Here is a 6,717-nt window from a genome sequence, read left to right on the forward strand (position 1 = left end):
ATTTAAAAACAATTTCATTTGAGTTCAAAGGAAATGTTTACACCATGAAGCAATAAAGTTGTAAATTATAACAATTCAATTTGTTTTTTTACATCAAACAAAGATACTATCCGCTGTTGCAATATTAAATACCATCTTACAAGTTAATAAGAAGAGACATTATTGTCCACGTATTTTTCCACTTAAATAAAAGTATCTTGCAATTATTTAATAAATTTATGTTTATTTGTGCTAAAGAAAATGATATAAAAACATTCAAACATTCTAATGTATACGATCACTACACAATAACAAAATGATAACCAAGTGAGCTTATTATAACTGATATGCAGGTAATGTGTTTAGGTAAAGAAGTAGTTAATGACTTTAAAGAAAGTAACTTTATGTAAGGAAGGTTACACATGCTTATAGTACAACTTACATATAAAGCTAAAACTCTGTAAATCTAAATAATAAATTATGTATACAAATACATTCTTGATGTAGTACAAACAAATGGGAAACGTTACTGGCTGTAATGAAAATTGTTATAAGAAAGTGATAACACAAAATATATAAACTTTTAGAATATAATTTTTAACGGGTTTATTGAGCAAATAATTAATACGTCTTCTATGCAAAATAACACCAACAACATAATGTGGTTGTATTTATTTAACACCTCATATTTATTCCTAGAGTGATAAAATAGCTATAAACAATTGCTTACATTTTTTATTTGATCAAATAATTATTCGTATAAAAATTAAAAATATTCTTTTCCTACAGTTACCTAACAATGTACATGTTCTCTCACTGATTTGAGAAAGCAAAGTGGCCAATTCGCTCATCAGTGAGACAATGTTAACATTGTCTCACTCTAATTACTTTGTCTTACTCCAGATTTGCAACGTGAATGCACGAAATAGTGAGCGCGTAACATGCAGGCAACGTCGTATGCGCGCGAAATACGTTGGCAGCACTGGCTGTAAATCAGCTCGTCAGCTGTTGTACTGTTGTATTTGTCACTTCACATTAAATGTTATATTACAAGTTCACTTCTGTGTAAAAATAGGTTATGTTTCTTCACCAATTTATTTGTTTCATGGTAACTGTAGGAAAAGTATAATGTGCAACTCGAGTTCAAAGTACAATTGCCTCACTCGAGAAACCATTCCTCACTCGCCTACGGTTCGTGAGTAAGGATTTCTCTCGAGTGAGTCAATTGCTCACTTTTCTCACTAGTTGCACAAATAACTATTATCACTGCCATTAGACAATAGACAGCTCAGAACATAACGCAGTTTATAATTAAAGTCCGTAGACAAGTTACTGAGTTTTTATTTAATATTTTTGGATTAAGGGGATACACCTCCTCCGGAAATTCTTTTTCCAATTTTTAACATTTAAACCATAAATAGTATTTTTTAACTTTCTTATAATTAAGTACAAGGAAAAATAAAAAAAATAATAATTCCCAAACTTAGTGTTGATAACATTTAATTATATCATCTCTTTAGATAATTGTTTTAAGATTTAAATTTTTTTTAGTTTTTTAGTTTTTTAACTATTTTGCCTAAAGTTTTAAAGACTAATTATACAAATACAGTTTTTCAGCTATAGAATATAATCAAAATACCCCCGCCACAGTAAACCTGATTACTAAGCGAATTGATTTTTAATTAAATCTATTTAAATAACATTAGGTTTAACAAGTACATAGGTTTGCTGCTACAAGGAAACTGTTAAAGTGGGGTTTTTAGTAAAATATCAATAGCTTAGTATAGGCCTTCAATAAATAAATTTTACCCCATAAAACCCCCCTAAAACCCCATTCCCATGGTCCGATCATGCTGGTTCGCGAACTCATTCAAGATTAACCCGCCTTACACCTTTAAACCAAATTTCATCAAAACTGGACAAAAATTACTCAAATTATCGCGTTCACGGACGTATGGTGTTTTTGGCCTGTTGGGACATCAAAATGAAAAAGTAAATCAGTCCCGGGCCTAGGTGTTACCGTGCCACCTACGGTAATAGCTACTTCCCTATAGGGAAATTCGCTAAAAGTTAAAATTTTAACATTTTCATTTAAAAACTTTCAAAAAATGAGTAATATAGCATGCAAAATGATTCAAATGGTTAAAAAGCTGCTAAATCTTATAAGGTGGTAAACATTTCTACTCTATCTTATTTGGGTTAAAAGTTATTTAAAATCTTGTGTTCGAAAACTGGAAAACATTATAAGTGGCAAATATCGTTTACAGCAAACAGCTGGTACAGTGCTAGATCATATGAATATCACATGTAATGTACTGAGGTACTATAACAAAACCAAGTTACACTATATAAATGTCTATTTTCAAAAATATATAAATTATAAAGCTTAGAAGGCGTAGTGCTAGTTAGTGTAGCTTAATAATAAACCAATAAATGTGATGAAAGTAACGTCTATTAAAAAAGAGATGTGAAAAATGAAAATATCGCGATTTGCACCAGCATAATAAAACAACCAAAAAAATTATAAATAATTTTCAAAATGGTTTGAAAAAAAAATTACTATTCAAAACTGACCATTGGAGGAGGTGTATCCCCTTGGATATAACATTTTTTCACCACAATATGATGTTTTTAGCTGTTTTACATACGTTAATTGGTGGCTGAAAGTTACGTTTAGCTGGCCATGCCAGCTGTCATCGTTATTTGGGGACCGAGCAGGTTTTTTTATCCCTAGGGCCGCAAAATCAGCTGCCCGCTTACTTACTTAAAACATGAATGCATATTAAATACACAATCAAAATCCATAGCATTGCAATAGAATTGTTTTATTGTCACCGTTGCCTAGCTACTATTTATTTTTATTTTTGTTGATTCCTCAAATTATTTCTTCACATAACCCTAAAGTTGTAGTTGTGTTGACTCTCAGTGTGCATTTGGTAATAGGGTAAAGTGTGGTGAAAAATATCGTTCGTACCACGGACCGAAATGGTTTTGCAGCTCTCCTCTCGACTACGAAATATACTATTATGGTTTCGAATTGATATGGTAATGAATATAAAATTAAGGGTCAAGTAAACTCAAATATACATAAATATATCCTTGTCGTTGAAACAACAGACAAACATTTTTTTTTAAACATTGCTGAATTTACAAATAAAAAACTATAAAACCCCCTTTTCAAACCGCGTAAAATTACTAAAATGTGAACCATTGTTTATATACTCCAGCTTCATTGTTAAATGGTTTTGTAAGGTAACGCTCAAAACCACCCTGGTATTGTCACTATGTAAATTTTACCTTTTGTTAGTAAATTGACAGATTTATCTTAATTCGTATCGGTGATTATAAATAAAATATTAAGAATATGCACCTTAAAAACCAACAACTAACAATATATCAATGCAATCCATAGACCTTTGGTAGATAAATTCCTGTATTCAATTCGTACTAATAGTCTCCATAACACTATAACAATTAACAACTTGATAATTGTTACTAAGCAGTCTTCATATAATAATACCACACGAAAGGTATATCTACTTGTTATTTGATAGGACGATAAATTCTGTACTTCAAATTAAAGAACTCAAACATTTGTTTAATAAATTGGGTTTAAATAAATTAAGAGAGCGGGAGCTGCTCCATGTTGAGAGAGCTGTCCAACAAATCGGTTGGTTCTTCATTTTATTCCGTTCTTTGTGTAAATTACATTTTTATCTGAACCCAGATTTCATCCAATTGTTTTATTATTAAGAGCTCTATAGTTCATTTCTATTTGGAAATAACCTTTTCTACCTTTATTGTTTTCGCCCACATCATGCTGCAGAGAGAATGTATTAAAAAAATTCAAAATATAGAAATGTTTATTTCTATTTAGAAACCTATATCTCAACCATACTTCCGGTTGTGAATAAGACGATGGGATTTCCTCGTTGTATTAAGATGATGATGGGTAGTTCAGCTCTTTAAGACACTATTAAGGATTAGTGCGCATTCCGCTTTATATAAAGTTCAGCAAAACGTAAGACACTTCTAGTTTTTACTGTGTAGGCTAAATACAATTATTATAGTTCATGTTAGTCATACCCATTCAGATTATTGCAAACATTTGATAAACTGAATAATATTTTTATGTCGCATAAAAACATTGGAGTGTTAGTCAGGTGTGTTTAAAATCTTTGTTTTAGCGCCTGAGCTGTAATATAACCAAACAATATTTTATAACTTCGTCAATACAGCGCAAAAGTTATAATTGTAGTGACTAAACCTTAAATATTTTGAGCTGTATATAACGTACAGCCATATATTGCTAAATATCAGTAGCTATAAACACCTGATGTTTATCTCGACTTCTTCTAATAATTTCTTTATATTAAAAAAAAACAATTGCAGATATGGGTGGGAACTGTTTTTCAGTTAATAAATATGTTGTGAATATGAAATATTAAGTTATTTCAATCATGAAATAACTTAATAAAATAATTCGAATAAATTAATTTACTTATAATTTGAATAAACAAAATAATTCGATAATAAATCATCCTTACAGTATTTTTTGGCAATTTTTTCGTGAGAAATTGTATGTTGTTCTTTTCAAATCTCAAAATGTTGTCTCTTTATTTTTTACCAATGGTGATTAAAAGAAATGACATAATATATTTAAATATTTTACTATTAAAAAATTGTATGACTCAAGCTATTGTAAGTGGCGTGGTGACTCTTATCGACTATCGGCATAACCATGGATTAAAAGCTTACTCATTTTAACTATGGTATAATATTCTATACCGCAACTGACGTAGGGTGGGAGGGAATCAGTAACGCAGCCTCGGTTCTCGGCCAGCTCACTCTTTACTATAACTTTCTCTATTTATAATCATTGGCATATTACAAACAGTATTTTCCAATGGTGTATAAATTATGTAAAAAAGTTTTATTGTCTGCAATTACCTGTTAAAATTCCAAAGTTGTATGTAATGTTAAATAAAAATGGGTTGAAGAAAACTGATATTACATCAATAATCCGGTTATAGGCAGTTAAATATTAACATGCGACTTGATTACCGGGAGATTTAAAGCGGGTCCATGTGTGTTTGAAAATACTCCTTTAATTAATAAGTGTTATGTGTGAACTATAAAGTAACGCCAGTTTTAATTGAATTTTTCCAATGTTTCTGGATATTGGATTTGCTTGTTGATTTATGTTTTAATAACGAACGGACAGCTATTACTTTTGCAAAAGTTGAAATGTAAAAAGACTATTATCACTTTGAAATTAATGTTTTGTTGAATTAACATTGTTGAATTCTAATATTACCATCAGTTGGGTATACCTTAGATTTAATGTACATACAAGAACACTTTTTGGTTGTCAAGTGTCTTCTTCAGTGAGAAATTCATTTTAAGTAATTAAATTTATATGTAATATTTTTTTTTATGTAATATTAAAAAAATCCTACTTTTCTGAGTTGAGAGGTTTTAAAATTTTATGTCTTATGTGAGGAAACATTTAAGATAAACCACAGAAAAAATGTGGACGTGATTTCAAAACCCAAATGCTGAAAACTAACAATGAAAATTCATACTATTTAAGTCACATTTTGGAACTCCTAAGAAACTATATATTGAAATATTTCTCATCCACTCTTGACTTTAGTGCACAAATCTGTTTATTGACCAGGCTACTATCTCAAATAATATATCCAAAATAGTCCATGGGAGTAAGCGCTATATAGTCTAAACCCCAACAATGAAGTTAATAAATTACTTTGTTGGTTTGGACCTTAAGACTTCATATGCTGAATGTTAATCAATGTACAAAGTTATGAAAACTAACTTGTAAGGTAACATGTGTAAGCTTTTAATTGTCTACAAGAGCCTACTACTAGTAGAGCATTTGCATGTTTTAGTGAACACAAAAAAATCACTTCCAGAAGGTTTTCAGCAAAAGAAGATTAGATTAAACCATACACACAGGTAGCTAGAACGAGCCATAAATTTAAGCATGAGAAAATAGCCTATTAACAACAAGTTCTCTTTATGCTAACAATATGTTTACTAGAATATAGTTTATTGTTAGTGATTGTAATATCCCATCAAATTCCACAGTAATATAAATGAAGCATTTTAATCGTTTTCCTAAACATAATAGGCGTAAACAGCTGTAATATTAATTTTGTGATGAACCATATAAATGATGTTATAGTATAATAATAATGCTTTTGTTTGCTCAAAAATGAATTATTTTGACAATAAATGTTGATTCGCCAATCCCTGATAGAACAATTTAAAAACCAGCTGAATGGACAAAGATGACTATAAAAAAGGTAAATCAAAACTAAAATGCTATCTAAAATACGAGTAGATGCTATGTCCAAGCAATGTGTCACTATTAAGAATACAAAGTAATCTCTTGAGGACACCATGATATAAGTCAAAATAATCTATATGTAAAAAAGAACACCAAAAACAGTGGAATATAAAGTTTCCAAAGGCATTCTTTAAAAGAGTTTTTTACAACTTTTAAATGCCTCTATCACGTTTTTATCTAAATTAATCGGTATATTTAGTCCTAGTTAATATATTATACATTAACAAAGATATGATTCTGCTACATTAGTAGGGTAATAGCTTTCAAACGACATTTGTTACATGTCTATTGTAGGTTTTGGGTTTCCATTGATTATGTTCATCAATACGCTTACCTCAGACACAATGGTAGTGATCCCCAACTCACCC

The sequence above is a fragment of the Macrosteles quadrilineatus genome, unplaced genomic scaffold (assembly GCF_028750875.1).
Source record: "Macrosteles quadrilineatus isolate MER2022 unplaced genomic scaffold, UCM_ALF_1.0 Scaffold_1__1_contigs__length_201487025, whole genome shotgun sequence".
In the NCBI taxonomy this organism is placed as follows: domain Eukaryota; kingdom Metazoa; phylum Arthropoda; class Insecta; order Hemiptera; family Cicadellidae; genus Macrosteles; species Macrosteles quadrilineatus.